The sequence below is a fragment of the Mixophyes fleayi genome, chromosome 3 (genome assembly GCF_038048845.1).
Source record: "Mixophyes fleayi isolate aMixFle1 chromosome 3, aMixFle1.hap1, whole genome shotgun sequence".
Classification (NCBI taxonomy): Eukaryota; Metazoa; Chordata; class Amphibia; order Anura; family Limnodynastidae; genus Mixophyes; species Mixophyes fleayi.
In genome coordinates, this window is record NC_134404.1 from 65,020,663 (window position 1) to 65,039,130 (window position 18,468).

General features: G+C 42.6%; 1 long non-coding RNA gene across 1 annotated transcript; it reads right to left on the minus strand.

Annotated features, from left to right (window-relative positions):
- Positions 1-2,760: 2,760 nt before the first annotated feature.
- On the minus strand, positions 2,761-5,507 carry LOC142142667 (uncharacterized). Its single transcript, XR_012689269.1, has 2 exons — positions 3,959-5,507; positions 2,761-3,480 (listed from the first exon to the last, which is right to left on the minus strand). It is a non-coding gene; the product is annotated as an uncharacterized LOC142142667 (long non-coding RNA).
- Between the last annotated feature and the right edge of the window lie 12,961 nt (positions 5,508-18,468).

Below are 18,468 nucleotides of genomic sequence, written 5' to 3' on the forward strand. Positions count from 1 at the left end.
CGCAAGATCTACGTCTCTTTTCCACTCTCATAACATCCTCCCATTCTTGGTTACAGGATTTTTTCTGGGCTGCACCCACTTTGTGGAATTCCCTCCCTCGCACAGTAAGACTTTCCTCTATTCCTCAAACCTTCAAGCGTTCACTGAAAACCCACCTCTTCAGACAAGGTTATGATATTCCTCAACCACCATCTTAATTTCCTTAGATTACCCTATTACCATCCTCTACACAGCTAATGCAAGACAACAACCCTCTGACCAACGTTGCCACACACACAGCCCACTCAATACTTTTACCTTTGCATTCTAGCTGGTCCATTGTGCAATATGATGTAGCACATGCCCTTGTGTTTCAAACTCCCATTGTCCTATAGATTGTAAGCTTGCGAGCAGGGCTCTCTGTCTGTATGTATTACCCAGTACTGTCTTATTAATGTTTGTTCCCAATTGTAAAGCACTACGGAATCTGCTGGCGCTATATAAATGTTGATGATGATGATGATGCTGATGATGATGAATCACCAACCCAGTGGGCTGTCACAGTCATATAATCTTTATTTTGCCCAGTTCCGCTTGTCCACATATCTGTGGTTAAGTGTACAGTGGGTAGAATGGCATTTTGTGGCCCAATTTTCTACAAACCTTCTGGTAGAGGTGAGGAATAGCTTTTCTAGTAAAATGGTGCCGTGATGAAATTTCGTAACAGGGACCCAAGACCTCAAGTAATTGTCTAAAACCAGCTGCATTAATAGTGGATATTGGATGCAGATCTAATACTAGCATAGTCGCCATGACATCTGTGATCCGCTTTGCGACTCGGTGACAGCTTTCATACTTGCTTCCTCTTGCAAAGGATTGTTTAACAGTCAATTTTTGTAAACTACTAGTAGTCCTCTTCTTGGTCTACTTCTGGGATGAAGATCCACCCCCAGCAGCAGCAGCAGTAGCAGCAGCAGCAGCAGCAGTGGGACTAAAACTCAAGAATTCTTCTGAGGAATCCAGGATAGTGGAGGAGTCATCTAGCCTTAGCAACTTGGATGCAGGTCTAACTCTGATTGCTATTGAGTATATTGATGTGAATGGTGTTCTGGGTGTAGATTGCAGGGGTCAGGATCTAGCTGATAGAAGGGACCTAGCTGATGATGGACTGCTTGTTGTTATTTTTTTAGCATAAGTTTCCGATTTTCCCAACATCTTACCATGAACTCGTTTCAAATGGTGTAACATGGATTAGGTTCCTAGATGGTTAAGGTCCCTACCTCTACTGACTGTGGCTTTATAAACGCTACAAATGGCTAGACAACTGTCAGGATTTGGGTAAAAATAATTACACACATAAGAGGTGGATTTTTTGGTCTTATACCCAGGCATGACATTGGCCTTCTTCTTATCACATGCAAGAACTGCTTCCACTGGTGCAGGACTTACACAAACAACATCATCCTCATCAACATCCTCATTAGTGCCCTCGTCAGCTACACAACTATCCCCCTCATCATGTTGCAATTCCAAAGTGGCATCCTCAATTTGTGTATCACCGACTACACTTGGGCTGTTCATGCACACATCTGCAAAAATGCTGAAAGAGGCTTTCTTTATGGGTACACTATCAGACAGGTTAGGATTACACCTAGCACTCGTGGATAGACTCTCCTCAGGGATTTGTGTCATTTCTGAATCTGAACATACATTTTCCTCTAATGCTTTACTGTTTTCTTCCAGCTCTGCTTTTACACGTAAAAGTATTTGGACACCATTTTTGGAGTCCAAAAGACAAGGGGCTAGATTTACTATCAGGCGTGTTTGTAAACCCGCCGAATTTCGGCGGGTTTGGCGGCGGTTTAGCCATCGCCGGATTTACTAAGGCTAAACCCGCCGTCCAAAGGGCCAAAAATGATGTTTCCAAACCCGCCTCTGTATACATCTCCATGACGGTTTCAACAATGTTCAACATACAAACAGCCGAATTTACTATTAGGGGGTTTATAAAGCCGCCGGAAAACCGCCATTCAATAGACCAAAATGAAAGCGCTGCTTGTGAGCGGCGAGATTGCTCAAACAGTGTGCTGTTTCTGATATTTGGGCAATCAGAACAGAAGGAAAAGGGCCATTTCATGTACAAAGTTTTTTACTTTGGGATTGTATATGTTAAAAGGCCAGTGTCTTGTAATTGCAGTGTTGTTTTGGTTTCTTTTTCTCTTGTGTCTTCCCACCATGCAATTTATTTACTGATTTAGTAGAGGTGTGTTATAGCGTACCTTTGTACTTTGGTAAACTAGATTCAGGTTACTAGAATAATCGGGTTGTGTGGCTATGTATGCACCTGAAAAGGGGTCTGAAATTATCCTGGCTGGCTGTTTGATACATAATCTAGCAATACATCAACTTACCCCACCGATTATTGCAGTAGACAGTGAAGAAGAAGGGGTCCGTGTCACATGGTGATGTGCAGAGCACAGAGGGCGGAAGGGAGATTAGAGACCGTCTAATTGCAAACTACTTTACTTGTAAGTACATAGTATGAAAAACATTTTTTGCTCAAAAATGTGTTTTATGTGAGTGCAATTTTAGTATTTTATTGTAAATTTTTTGTAAATTGGAACCTTTAAAAACAGGATAGTGTGTACTCCTCATGTGGTAAATATGAACATCCCTGGAATGTGACAGTCAGAGGTCAATGTTTACGTGAAATTAGTGCATAGTTGTTAAAAAATCAGTATACTCTTGTTTAATGTGCAGAAAAGAAAGACTGACACAATAGAAATTTAACTGCATTTATTGCAGAACACAATAAATAAAAACGTATAATCGTTATAGAAACTTGACAAAACATTAATAAATAACAAACATTGTGCTAGCGATGCCTTTTTGCAGGCATATCGCTATGCTTGGTGCCACTCTCTCCCCTCCCTCGCCCACCCCTGGTGCGAGCACCTCTCCTTGGAGGAGTACTCTGTAGAGATGTGGTAGGCGTACTAGCGGCACTGGTGGAGGCCGATGAAAAAGGGGCCGGCAAGCGGGCAATCAGTTCCTGCTGGAGTTGGCCTGCCAGCCGGATAACGTTGGCATTCCCCTCGCGAATGGAGGAATGCATGGCGTCCACAGACCCAGACATTTGGGCCAGCTGCACATTTGTCTGCTCCAAAGCGCTTGCCAGCCGGTTTATTGCAGCAGGGATTTGGCTCGTGGAGCGGTGTATTCGCCTCAACTGGGCCGCAATTTGTGACATGTGCCCAGTTTGCCTGTCCATGAATAATGTCTGTTGCTGCTGGAATGCGCCAATAGACAGCGCCATTTCTCTGGCTGGGTCCATAGGTGCAGGTGCAGGTTGGTGGTGTGATGGTTCAGCAGGGCCAGGTGAAACTTCCTGGAGGCCAGACACAGGGACATCCACTGTTACCAGGGTGATGGTTGTTAGATCCTCTGGCTCAGGGGACATTTCCAGGGACTCCGCCTGAGGTGGCTGGTATGAAGAGGGCCCTGTGTATGAAAAATGACGGTAAGTATATAGTATATAATATGTTTGTATATTGCATTCTGAACACTGGATAGGAAAGAATAATCTTTAGCAACTACAGATTCTTTCACAATGTTTGCATTCCTGATTTCTAGTCCTATGCTACCTGCTTACGGATGCACTTATTATCCTTTTAATACCCATTATCATTAGGACTGTGTAGTACATGCTGGGTTATTTTGACTAAAGTGCATGCTATCAAAAGTGGAGATGTTGCCTATAGCAACCAATCAGATTTTAGCTGTCATTTTGTTGAATGCAATAAATAAAGTAAAGGTATATTCTGATGGGTTTCTATAGGCAACATATCAGTTGAGTAAAATGTAGCCCTAACTTCTCATTGCAAACAATAAAAAGAAAAAAAAAAACAACATTGACAGCAACATTTGCACAGAAAATCAAGTAACTCCATTATTTCTCTCCTAAACAGAAATCACGCACCTGCTTGCTCGTCTGTGCCCGAATCTCTCGCTGAAGGTGGAGGTGTAGGTCTGGCACTGGGACTGAACTGCGGTCCTGGCGATTCTGGATGTATTAGAAAAAGCATACAATGTATTTCCAGAAAAAAAACAATTTCCAAATATACTGTTTATTGCACAAATGTGTTTGCAATTTTTTTTTTTTTTCTATGAGAAAAAAAAACCTTTACAAACTATTAGAGGCAAATATACACTTTGAAAAACAAAACAAAAAATTTTTTTAAGAAAAAACGTTTGCAAAGAGAAAAGCAGTTTTAAAAAGAGAAAAGCAGTTTTAAAAAGAGAAAAGCAGTTTTAAAAAGAGAAAAGCAGTTTTAAAAAGAGAAAAGCAGTTAAAATACTGTTAGGGGAAAAAAAACAAATAACTCACCAACTACTTGGCCAAAAGAGGGCGAGTCGGTGTCCTGGACATTTATGCCCTCTACAATTTCAGCCGGCATTATCTGGCGCAGCTCCTCCTCGTACGTGGTGTACTCCATACGAAGTGGGGGGCCACCACCCGTGCGCCTTGTCGACCTCCTTTCCTGGGCCATCTTCTCTTTAAGCCTCCTCTTAATATCAGAGAAGCGCTTGCGGCAGTGTGCCACTGTCCGCTTCAGTGGGCCCACCGCGTTCACGGCATCACAGACTCTCCCCCACAGTTGGTGACGCCGCCTTAGAGGAGTCCGGGCTGCCAGGTTCCCTAGGATGACCTCGTAGCAGGGAATGATGTTGTGCACCAACACACAATTCTCATCATGTGAGAAGCGCACATTCCTCCCTGTCTTGGTCTTCCTGCCCTGTCCTGTCTCCTCAACCTCTCCCTCTCCCTCCTCTGACCCCTCAACCTCCATCTCCCTCTCCTCAGCCTGTTCTCCCCTCCTATCTCTGGACATTTTTACCCAGAAGACAGAAAAACACAAAACACTGAAGGACTTACAAACACAAAGAACAAACTACACTACCTACAGACACACTCTCCACACAGTCACACACAAGTAACACAGACAAAGGACAAATACAAAAAATACAAGACAGAAAATAAATGAGAAAATAAATGTACAAAACAGGAAAAAACCACAGGACTACTCACACTTCAAACAGATATCGCTCCACCAATCCACCAAACTCCAACTCTCACCAACTCTCAGCAAACCACTATCCTCCAAACTCCTCTCACAAAACTCCTCAAACCCCTATCAAAGAAAAAGTGTCAGGCCAGTGGTTTATATAGGCCTTGTGATGTCAAATCTCCTGATTTTTAAAATAGCCAATAGTAACAGGCCAGGAGACAGGTGTAATTTTCAAAAAAACCGCCTTTACACAAAAGCGCCGTCATTTAAAGCAAAAGCGCCATGTTCTATTCAAAGCCGCCGGCGGCTTTGAGCATTACATCCCGCCGTTACATCGCCGGCGGCTTCAAATTGAAGCTGAAATGCGCCCATTAGTAAATCCGGCTGTTTGCAATGCAAACACGCCGGAAAACCGCCGCGATGCATGGCGGTTTGAAGCCGCCATGCATCACGCCTGATAGTAAATCTAGCCCAAGGTCTTGCTTGGTCATGACTGACCTTACAAGAAGATGACTCAGTGACAGTTGCAAAATTAGCACTAATAGAGAAAGGCGAAGGCCTCATTCTTTCCTTGCCACTGCGTGTGTGGAATGGTATGTTGGCAATTTTATTTTTTTCTGCAGATAACTTTATCTGGATTACAGGTCTTATTTTCTTGACCAAGGTAAAAGGTGTTTTTTTACATTTTTGTTTTCCTGTCTTTAAAACACTATACACTTTTACATAGGCTTTAGCAGATGACTTAAAGGGATTACTATCATCATGACTGGTGCCAGCAGCTCATGGTCTTCAGTGTACTGCTGTGAATCCATTTTGATAACACAGTACAATGTGACTGCAGATTAAGAACAACACTGCCAGCCCTATTATTTCTATTTCAGCAATGACAATTAGCAATGGAGCAATGGACCTCTCCTCTTTGTGTTTTACCTATATAACACAGTACAATGTGACTGCATATTTAGAAGATCAAGCCTGCCAGCCCTATTACTTCTATTTCAGCAATGACAATTAGCAATGGAGCTCTCCTGAATGTCACTGGAGACTTTGCAGAACACTGCTACCCCTCCTCTTTCTTTTCTACCTATAACGCTGCCCAAATGCACTAGAGACTGCCAAGAACTTTGCTACCCCTTCTGTGTCCCTCTGTGAAATGGTGCTGAATCACCGTGGAAGGCGTTACTTATAGAATCCAAAGCTCATGAGATCAGACGACATAATGATGACGTTTTGCCTCGTTTTCAATTCCGAGGGCGCGTAAAAGTACCGAGCCGAGCGGATATGCTAAGTTTGGTTGTGTTCAGTTCTCGAGGAACCGAGCCTGAGCATCTCTAATAGCAACACCAGATTCCGACACATACCTCATTCCATTCATTCACTAGTTCATACTTGCCTACTTCTGAAAACTCATTTCAGGGAGAATACACAAGTAACAGCTTGACGCAAGGCACAGGGCGTGTCCTGCTCTATTTTAGGAGTGTTTCTAGCTCCACCCATGGGCATATATAGTGCTACCCAGGGGCACGCCCAGCAACACTAGGTGGACCCTATAGTACGCGATGGCATACTTAGCTGAACAGTATCATGTTCTACAGACACAGTGTCCCCATTGTCAATAAAAACATAATATCCCTCTTCCCATCTTACCTTTTCCTGAGACACACCTTGTTTAGTACCTACCGGTCACCTGCAGCTTCCTGACTGCCTGTCTCCAAATTGCTGCTCCTCCCCCCCCCCCCCCCCCCCCTGATCCTATGCACACTCCAGTCACAAACTCAGACTGTGCACACAGTCCCTACTTCTTGGTTTGTGTTGCAGTGAAGAAGAGTGAAGCCCTCCCAGACACAACAGAGAGCAGAGAGGAGATGAAGTAAGACACCCATCAGTACATTATAACTATAATACAGGAAAATATTTATTAACAAAAAAGAACATTCATCAGTATTTTTTAAACAAATATTCAGTGAAAAGATATGTTTAGTAGTTAGCAAACCTGATTGTGATTCTGTGAATGGGAGCTCCACTGACTTCTCCATTGCTAAAGAAAAACAGCTACTAATTCTTTAGAGACTGAAATGTATTTTACATTTCTGACCCCATTACTGAAATGATGTTTGTCTTAACTGTCAGTCTTTAATTAAATATTGGTCTCTATGAAAGTGGCCACCTCCATAGGAATCAATGCTTAGAAATAGGACACAATATCTGAACTGTGTCATCATGCCACAGAGGCCAGAGCCATCCACTTCCCATACTGGTTCAGTATCGGAGAATGCCAGACTCTCCCGGAGGTCAGGTAGATCACTATTTCAGGAGTTTCCCTGACATTCCAGGAGAGTTGGTACCAGTTTAGTTTATTATATTTTGTGTATTAGATTAGAATGCTAGTCAAGCGCTGCTGAGTTTAATCTATGTATTTGATCTGAACTGACTGTTAAATTATTCCAGCATTGTTACTGGAAAAAGGGATTGAGGAGGATTTTTGGATTCCCTACCTGGAAATTAAAGTGGTAAATGTACATGGGAATTTAAAATCAGCCAAGGATTATTCTGTGGTGGTCAGGGAGAAATTGTGGGCCCTTTTATGCAACCACAATTGGAAGGTTTGAGGATCTCTTTGCTGGTTGTGATTTCAAAGAGAAAAATGTGGCTAATCCATCATTTGTCCTATCCAAGAGGGCCTGATGCAAAGTGAGTTCTATGCCAGTTTTCCTAGCATTTAGCATGCATTAGCACACATATGTGGGTATGCAGAATGGCTCTCTGTAAGGCATGGGTGGTCTACACTGAGATAAGATATCAGAACCAAGGTAATTGGGATGTTCACCTATGTGAACCCCTTTTCCCACAGAATTTATACATGCTCTGTTACTCAGCTGCTTCCAGTAGTGCTTGCAGCTTTTTATCTAGAGCGCAACTGCAGTAAAGCAGAAAGTGTAATATTGGAGACACAATAAAATAGATAATAAAAGTCACTCACAGGTGGCTGTGGATTTCCAGGAACCACAGAAATGTTGACTGATAGCGATGGTCAGAAAGAGGGTAACAGCTGGTTGTTACCAGACTGTGGGTAACACCCAGTGGAAACAGATGCAAGCACAATGTAAGAGGTAAGTGGCAGGCAGGTAGTGTAGTCAGTGGCATGCGGCAGGCAAATAACGTAATCAGGATAAGTCACAGGGTCAGTGGCATGCACAGGTAAATAGCGTAATCAGGTCCAGGCACAGGGTCAGTGGCAGGTGGCAGGTAAATAGCGTCAGATCCAAGCACACAGTCCGTGACAGTGAATAAACCAAAACAACAGTAGACAGGGACCAGGACAGAACCTATAACCAGTACTGAAAGCTATGAGATTTATAAAGCCACAGCATAGGTGCATTTATTAATGGCTTGAGGAGTTCTGTGACTTTTTCTCTGAGCACAGGCCTCACAAAATCCCTAGTGTTGTTTTTCAGGGAGGGCCAGCATACACATCTAGATAACAGTTTACTGGTTTTATGGATGTTATGCTAACCCACTCTATGGGCTTCAGAAAGAATGGATTGTCGAAGAGAGTCAGGAACAAAATGGAGATGAGGAGACGTATTCTGAGTACTTCTGGTGAAGAAAATTGATGGGGACCTCTGGATCCTCAAAATGCTCATGACAGAAACTATGAGACAGGATCCAGGCATTTACATTTTTCGATCCAGGCATGTGTGTAATGGTAAAATTAAATATGAAAAAGAAGAGTGTCCATCATGCTTGTCTATGGTTAAGTTGTTTATCACATCATTTTATCACGGCAAATGAAGAGATATGAGAGAATTTGAGGAAACGGAATATATTTCTGCACAGTTATGATGGGAAGTCAATATGGTAAGCAGAGGTGGTGGATAATGGGGAACCGCTCTTATTCATGGATGCAGCAGGAGCAGTGGGGGTTGGTACATACTTCCAAGGCAAATGGTGCTTTGATAAATGGCAATAAGAATGGTCAAGGCAAAATTGGCAAGTAATATGGTGCTAAGTGGTGATAACTGTAATTTTTGTATAGCTGCTTATCATGTTGATACTTTTTTTATGTTTGTCACAATTTATTGTTATTTTATTGCCATGGTAGGCTATAGACTGAAAAGGTAAGAAATGATTAGTGAGCTATATGATCCAGTCACACAGCAATGTTAATCCAGGGGTCAGAGAGTTGTTGTTTTGTTTGAACTGTGTAAACAGTGGACATAGTGTACCCTAGTGAGGTTAAGAGCTATTTTAGTAGCTTGTCTGAAGAGGGGGGTTTTCAGAGAACGCTTGAAAGTTTGAGGACTAGAGGAAAGTCTTATTGTGTGAGGAAGTACAGACCACAAAGTGGGTGCAGCCAGAAAAAAGTCCAGTAAAAGCTCTCTTCCTCCACCCCACTTCTGCTACCTGTCGGCAACCCCGAGGAGTCTGTACTCTGTCCCCTCCTATTTTCCCTTTACAATTCCTCCATTGGTGACCTAATCAAGTCTAACAGTTTTCAGTATCATCTATGCGGCGATGATACCCATATCTACATCTACTCTCTAGACCTCTCCCCTTCTCTTCTCTCCCGTCTGTCCTGCTGTCTTTTTGCTATCATCATCATCTATTTATATAGCGCCACTAATTCCGCAGCGCTGTACAGAGAACTTCCTCACATCAGTCCCTGCACCATAGAAGCCTACAATCTAAATTCCTTAACACATACACAGACAGACACAGACAGAGATATACTATGGTCAATTTTATAGCAGCCAGTTAACCTACCAGTATGTTTTTGTATTGTGGGAGGAAACCGGATCACCCGGAAAAAACTCACGCAAACACGGGGAGAACATACAAACTCCAAACAGATAAGGCCATGGTCTCACTGATTCTTTTAATTGAACATGTGTAAAACTGAACTGATCATGTTCCCACCCCCATCATATTCGCCCACCTTCCTTTATCTCTTTATCTTCTATCGCCCTACTTCACTGCCTAGGAGTCACCCTTGACTCTTTCCTCTCTTTCACTACCCACTTCCAATCTACCTCCTAATCTTGCCATTTCCACCTTTAAAACATCTCAAAGATGATATCCTTTCTTACCTTGGAGGCAACTAAGACCTTTATCAACTTACTTATCATCTTTCGTCAGAACTATTGCAATCTCCTTCTCACTGATCTCCTCTTCTCCCACCTCTTCCCACTCCAATCCATCCTCAACTCTGCTGCCCGTCTAATTTTTCTTTCCCACCAATCCACATCTACCTCCCCTCTCTGTCAGGCTCTTCACTGGCTCCCTATCCTCTACAGCAGGCCTGTCCAACCTGCGGCCCTCTAGATGTTGTTAAACTACAAGCCCCAGCATGCTTTGCCGGTAGACAACCAGTTGATAGCTGGAAGGGCATGCTGGGACTTGTAGTTTAACAACATCTGGAGGGCCACAGTTTGGACAGGCCTTCTCTACAGAGTGCCCTAACCCAAACCTCTCCCCATACATCTCCAACCTCATCTCCCTCTACATTCCATCCCACACTCATCGCTCTGCCAATAACTGTCACCATGTACTGCTTTGCCTGTAATGTTTTGCCCTGTTCTTCTATGTTACATCTTAATGTATAGAGGTGTGGGCCCCTTGTGGAACCTTATAAATAAATAACAATGGGAGCAGGTGTGATGAGACTGGCTCCTGCAGCAATTACAATCAACCAGAGTGGTCTCGTCATCATTGAGCCAATTGGGAATCCCAACCCATCCGTGGAGTCTTAAATTTCACCCAACAGATGGATCAAAGGTCGCTACGGCCCAGGGGGGAGGGAAGGGAGCTTCCCACAAGAAGTAGTGAATAGCTATGGGACTTTAAACGTCACATAAGGGGTAAGGGGTTAATAACAGGAGGGTCTGGAAGTTATCAGAGATCTGAAGGAGGATTTGAACAGTTATTGGCCATTGTTTTCAGTGGGACTAAGCCAGACTTGATGGTAGGAGCACAGCACCAACCTTGTTACCACAGCACCACCCTTGTTACCACCCATACCCCAGTACCCACCCATCTGGAGTGGTCACGGGTGGGAAGGATGAACCAGGAAGGGGGCAATCACCGGGTGGATTTTGGTAGGGGATAAAAGGGAATCCCAGACAGGAGGGTTGTTAAAGATCTGGGATGCTTGGAATGATATTGAGTTACCGTATTCTATCAGTGAAATAGAAGATCACTGGATCCAGTTACTTTTGGGACAGAATGGGTGTTGTATTTTAGGACTGTTTGATCATCACTCCAATGGAAGAGACTCACAGATTTTAGGGAATTGGTGCACCTACTGGACTAGGGAGACTGATACCCACCGAGCTGGTGGAGAGTTAGCCAAACGGCCGGGATCAGCGAAATTCAGAGACCCATCATAAAGGTACCAAGAGAGACCAACTGAATTGAAACATGCAGGACTACAGTTTCTACATCTGGAACTTTGCAGGAGATTGTTGGCTAAGGGATTCTGTTATTTGGGCATCCTGCTGTGGGCTTTGCTAGGATTCTTACTACTGGTAATTTACTGACTTATTGTTTACTTGGGTGTGTACTAGTCATTAGATGGGACAGTGTGAGATACTGGTCATAGAGAGCTTTGTTGAATATTGAACATCAATTTGGTCTGTGTTGAATACTCTTATAAGATGGGACTGTATTATAGCAGGTAGACAGTAAAATCAAATGTATATATTTTAAAGAAGATTTGGAAAGCTAAGTGCAGTGATACAACTTTCAAGGTCTGCTTTTGCTTCAACAGTCTGCAGAAATCCATTCCACACTATATACAGTGGCAATAAAAATTATGTGAACCATTTGTAATAACCTGGATTTCTGCATAATTTGGTCATAAAATGTGATCTGATTTTCATCTAAGTCGCAAGTACAGACAAACACAGTCTGCTCAAACACACAAATTACAGTACTTGTTCATATTAAATACTTCTTTTTAAGATTCAAAATATAGGTTGGAAAAAGTATGTGAACCCCTAGTCCAATGACTTCTAAAAGTCTTCATGTTCATCAGTTCACGGTAAGTAAATGGAGAACGTTTAGCACTGTTGCCCTTCTCCCTAAGAGTGACCATTGTCACGGGCACTAGGAGTCTTTACCCAGAGATCACCAGGTGATAGGCTTACCAGAGCAGTATAGATGGTAATATGGTACTCTGGTAGCAGGGTGATCACGGAACAGGAAATAGCAGATGATAGAGATGCTCAGGAAAGTCTATGACTAGCAGCACTGGTAATATGGATGTAGTAATACACGAGGAACTGTATGGACAAAGGACACGTGAGGGTAGTCAGTGGTCTGCGGTAGCAAGTTGTACCACTGCTATAGTGGGGAGGAATGTCCAACAGAAACGAGGAGGTGATGAGAGTCAGCGGTCTGCGGATAGCAAGTTGTACCGCTGTCTGAGTGAAGGAATGGAATCCAAGTGAAGGTATCCCGGGAGTCAGTGGTCTGCGTTAGCAAGTTGTACCACTGCTATGTGAGAGGATACTGGAACAGGTGACACAGGAAACAGGGATCAGTGGTCTGCCTCTAGCAAGTTGTACCACTGAATATATATGTGAGGAGGAGCACGGGGAGAGACTGCAATACAGAGGATACACGGGCACCTTAAACTTGATCCACAATAACATGCACAATATAGTAATGACTGAACAGCACTGCAATAATAGAAAGTCACTGAAACTATCCGGGCAAAAGATAACACAGTCAATGATGGTAATAGTTTCAGCGGATAGTAAACTCCAGAGGAGAACAAACTCAGTCCAGCAAGATATGCAATACACCAGCACAGTCAATGAGAAGTATGCATACCGTGGTTCAGGAGCAGGCTGTCAGACAGGAGTGCAGAGATACCTGAACGGCTGGAGGCCGGCAGGATGCGAAGTCCCTGGAGGGTGAAGTGGTAATCAAGTAGGTGCAGCGCACAGGTAGGTAGACCAGCAGGGGAACAAATACTCAGGAAGCAGTAGTATGTAGAACTGGACTCCTGGAGGACCCTGAAGAGTAGCGATGGTCTAGACGAGATGAAAGCAGTGAGGCGCAGATCCGATGCAGACTGGCGAGTAGAGACCAGCAGGAACACGGAGAAGCACGGAGAGCGGATCAGCTGTTGTAGACACGAGTAGAACTGAGGAGTAGCAGCCAGCAGGACTCTGCAGGTACACGGAGGTAGCGGATAACAACCAGCAGGTGCAGCCACGATGAAACACGGGAGAGCAGAGCTGAGCTGGAACTGTTGAGCACGGAGAGCAGCGGATAGGAATCAGTTGTAGCAGTCTCGAGGAAACACGGGAGAGATGAGATGAGCTGAAGACTGAAGCGCACGGAGGCAGCAGATAGGAATCAGCCAAACAGTCACGATGAAACACAGGCGAGTTGAAGTAGATTGAAGACTGTAGTGCACGGAGGCAGCGGATAGGAATCAGCTAACAGTCACGATGATACACAGCAGAGTTGAAGTGGTTTGAAGACTGTAGTGCACGGAGGCAGCGGATAGGAATCAGCTAACAGTCACGATGATACACAGCAGAGTTGAAGTGGTTTGAAGACTGTAGTGCACGGAGGCAGCGGATAGGAATCAGCTAACAGTCACGATGATACACAGCAGAGTTGAAGTGGTTTGAAGACTGTAGTGCACGGAGGCAGCGGATAGGAATCAGCTAACAGTCACGATGAAACACAGCAGAGTTGAAGTGGTTTGAAGACTGTAGTGCACGGAGGCAGCGGATAGGAATCAGCTAACAGTCACGATGAAACACAGGAGGGTTGAAGTGGTCTGGAAACCACAGGAGTAGAAGTGGTCTGGAAACCACAGGAATCAGCAGCGCTGAATACACGAGGAAACACAGGAACACCTTCAGAGGCTCATGGGGAATGAGACTCCAAGATCAGGCAACGTGGTATTGACCACAGGTGCTTAATATAGGGAGTGTTGCCTGATCTGCCAATTAAGTTAAAGGAACAGGTACTGAAGGGTTTGAAAGGGCTGCGCATGCGCAGACCCTCAGGATGGTGGACGGCCACGGTTCCTAAACATACGGGAAGAAGCACTCACAGTCCGGTGAGTGACAACCATCCTGCAAAAATGACTACAAGAGCACAGCGCAGAAGACTCAAAGAGGTTATGAATAAACTTAGAGCTAAAGACTTACACAAATTTCTCTAACTTGAAAACATATCTGTTCCATTAGTCTACAATATGTAAAACACTAAGCAAGAATGGTGTTCATGGCATGACGCCACTGCTGTACAAAGTAAATATTGCTGTATGTCTGAAGCTCGTTAAAGAGCATCTAGATACTCCGCAGCGCTACTGGCAAAATGTTCTGAAGACATAGGAAACGAAGTCTGAGTTGTTTGGAAGGAACACACAAATCTATGTGTTTAGAAAAAAGGCCCAGCACACCAGCATCAAAACAACATCTCAACTGTAAAGTATGGTGGAGGGAGAATCATGGTCTGTGGGTGCGTTGCTGCCTCAGGGCTTGGACCACATGCTCTCATTGACTGAAAAATACATTCCAAAGTTTATCAAGATATTTTTCAAGAGAATGTAAGGCTAGCTGTCTGCTAATTGAATCTCAGCAGAAGTTGACTGGTGCACCTGACTTCAACTTAATTGAGATGTCCTGAAGAGAGCGTTTTACACCAGACATCCCAAAAATATTGCTGAACTGAACCAGTTTTGTAAGGCGGAATGGTCCAATATTCCTCCTGACTATTGTGCAGGTCTTATCTGCAGCTACAGGAAACGTTTGCTTGAGGTTATTGCTGCCAAAGGAGGGCAAACCAGTTATTAAATCCAAGGGTTCACCCTGCACTGAGAATATTTACATGTTTGATCAATAAATATACTAAAAACTATAATTGTTTGTGTGTTATTGGTTTAAGCAGACTGTGTTCGTATATTCTTGTGACTTAAATGAAGATTAGATCACATTATATGACCAATCCAGAAAATTTCAAAGGATTCACATATTTTTTTCTTGCCACTATATACAGGGCCATCTTTTCCATAGGGCACGATGGGCAGGTGCCCGGGGGCCCCACGGGCAAGGGGGCCCCATATGCAGGGCTCTTAATTAGAATAAATAATCCTGCAAAAGAAAAAACCTGCAAAAAAAAACCTTCAAGGGTCACTGAGCAAGTACATGTATCCATCTCTATCTCTATATATCTATATCTATATCTATATCTATATCTATATCTGTATCTCTATACATCTATATCTATCTATATATATATATATATATATATATATATATATATGTAGGGGCCCCGGTGCACTGCTTTGCCCGGGGGCCCATAATGTTGTTAAGATGGCCCTGACTATATATATTCACGTTTGTTGAATTTGTGGTCTGTGAACATAGGTGGAGCAACAACGGTTAATTCATTTTGCTGTGTGGTGTGGTTGGAGTAGGACTGGGAGCAGTTAAGGCCAAATTCCAAATCTAAGATAAATATTTTACAGAACAGTTTTGAAAATGTTGCTTATCTCTCGCTGGCAGTAATTTGAGAGATTTGTCAGCTGGCCTCACCGAGTTCAGGATGATTTTTTTATACTTCTTTTGTGGTCTTTATGGCTAACATCAGCCATGCACTGTGGACGCATTGGTTTACTCCTAGTACTTTATTATCTGTTACTTAAATAAATCTGCATTGATTCAACCTCAAAAAATTTAATTAGAAAAAGTAGGCTGGCAAATTTGCATATTGATTTAATAACAGTAAATGTTCATTTTTGAAATACAATGCATGAAATAAATCAAGGTATGAGAAATGTAGTGCGAAGGTGTAATGTACATTTGCATGAATTACTAGGTAAAACAAATGTCATTTGCTCTCCTCTAGTCTAATAGAACACGGAGATCTGCTACTGACTGTGACAAATTGAAGAATTAATTCCCAGTATGGTATGTTAAAGTTGTTTTCTGTTTTATCCTATAAAATACCCCATAATAATATTCAATCAACTGACAATTATTAATGTAACTTTTTAATTTACAGGCAGATAAAGCTGAAAAGCTGCTACAATCGGTAAGACATTTACATTAGATTTTTACATGAAAACTAAAATACACGGTGGAGGTCACTTATGAAGTGCACCTTATGCATGCAAATATACTGCACACTTAGAGCACCACCGCAAAGTATAAGTGCACCTCTATGTGTGTAGAGGCAGAAAGATCTTTGGGAGGTGCACAGGGCCGGTGCTAGTATGTCTGGCGCCCCCTGCAAACGATAAATTTGCACTCTCCTCTTTTATAAATTATTTATTAATTCAGTAATGCTTTTTTTTTTAATACAATTCATATAATAAACTTTAATAAAGAGAGTAGTACAAATAAACACATTAAACAGCAAACATGAATTGCTATATGAATAATGTAAATGAAGAATATGTATTCTTTGTAATAAAAGTTTACATTTTTGGCAAATTAGTTTGGTTGTGCCCCCTCCTTCATCACACTGTGCCCACTCCTCTATCACACTGTGCCCCTTTATAATCACACTGTGCCCCTTCATCCCCACACTATGCCCCTTCAACATCACCACAATATGCTCCCTTATGATCACACTGTGCCCTCCATGCTGCTTTTACTCCCTTCACCAGGTCCCCGTTTATCACACTGCACTATGGTGCCTCTGTTTCTTTATTTGCCTTTCTATTGCAGTCTTTCTTCTGTTTTCTGCTCTTGCTTGTGACTCCTCTCTGCGCTGCTTCTCACTGAAAATATCAGGTGTGATGACGTCACGCCCGAAAGCAGTGCGAACGGTGCAGGGAGGAGGGAAGGAGGGCGTCACAGCAATCAGTAAAAGTATTTTTATTCATTTTTTTTCTGGGTCAGCAGACAAGCGGGGGGATGGCAGGCGGTGGGGAGTGCCTCTCAGGCTTGGTGCCCACCTTGCTTACCCCGCTTACCGCATTCCGACAGCCCTGGAAATGCACAATGGAAAAGTGTAACCGGCTATACCTTCAGTACCACATTTTTACATTGTATAAAAGTGTTAGTTTTTCACATAAATTATGGCTTAAATAATTCACGAGAGTAAGGGGTCCTCAAGTCTGTTTTTATAACATCACTTTTCTGTGTGAAAAATGTGAATTGTGCTCACTGTTAATTACTTTTCCTCAAAATACTAATCTAACTTTTTAATTTACAGCCAGACACAGCTAAAAAGCTGCACAAATCGGTAAGACATCATTTTACATTAGATTTGTACATAAAAACTAAAACGCGGGGGAGGTCACTTATGAAGTGCACCTTATGCACGAAATATACTGCACACTTGGAGCACCACTGCAAAGTATAAGTGCACCTCTATGTGTGGAGAGGCAGAAAAATCTTTAGGAGGTGCACAGGGCCTGTGCTAGTATGTCTGGTGCCCAGCCTAATAAAGAAATTTGCACCCTCCTCTGTTATAAATTATTTGTTAATTCAATAGTGCTTTTTCTTTTAATACAAATAATATAATAAACATTAATATTGAAAGTAATACAAATAAATACATTAAACAGGAAACAAATTGCTATAGGAACAATATAAATGTAATAAAATTTAAAGTTTTTGGCAAATTTGTTTGGTTGTGCCCCCTCCTCCATCACACTGTGCCCCTTCAACATCACATTGTGCCCTCCATCACGCTTTTGCTCTTCCATCAGTGTCCCCTTCAATTTCCCCTTTATCACACTGTGCCATGGTGTCATCTTTATGACACTGCCAGTTCATCTTCACAATGTGCCCTGTTATGATCACACTGTGGTCTCCATGTTGCTTTTGCTCCCCTTCACCAGGCCCCCCTTTATCTAATGGTGGCTCTGTTCCTTTGCTTACCTTTCTATTGCCTTCATGCTTCTGTTTTCTTCTCTTGCTCGTGGCTCCTCTCTGCGCTGCTCCTCTCTGAAAATGTTGGGCATGATGGCGTTACACCCGACAGTCAGTGTGAATGGTGCAGGGAGGAGGGCACAGGGCACTGTTGCAATCGGATAAGTATTTTTATTATTTTTTTTCTTTTTCGGCAGACATAGCGTGATACTGTATCAGGCTATGTTTGCTTTCTCTTTTTCTTTTACATATGTATAATACTTTGAGAATTCACATATTATACAGAAGAGAAGAGGATATATCTCTTCTAAAATACAAGTATTTTTCTATGTATGTCACATGATACACACGTTTGATTTATGAGGAATTAGTGTTGGAGATTTCTCTACACTTTTTAGGGGATTGTTTAGTTTATTATATCAGAGAGGACCAAGTTCCCTTAATATTGTTAAAAATATTTTGAGTACAAAAACACTATTAGCTCTTGAATTTGTAGTCACTATTTATTAAATTTATAACTGTTCCTTGAGGAAGTGTATATCCCCATACTAAATTAGTAAAGCTGCATA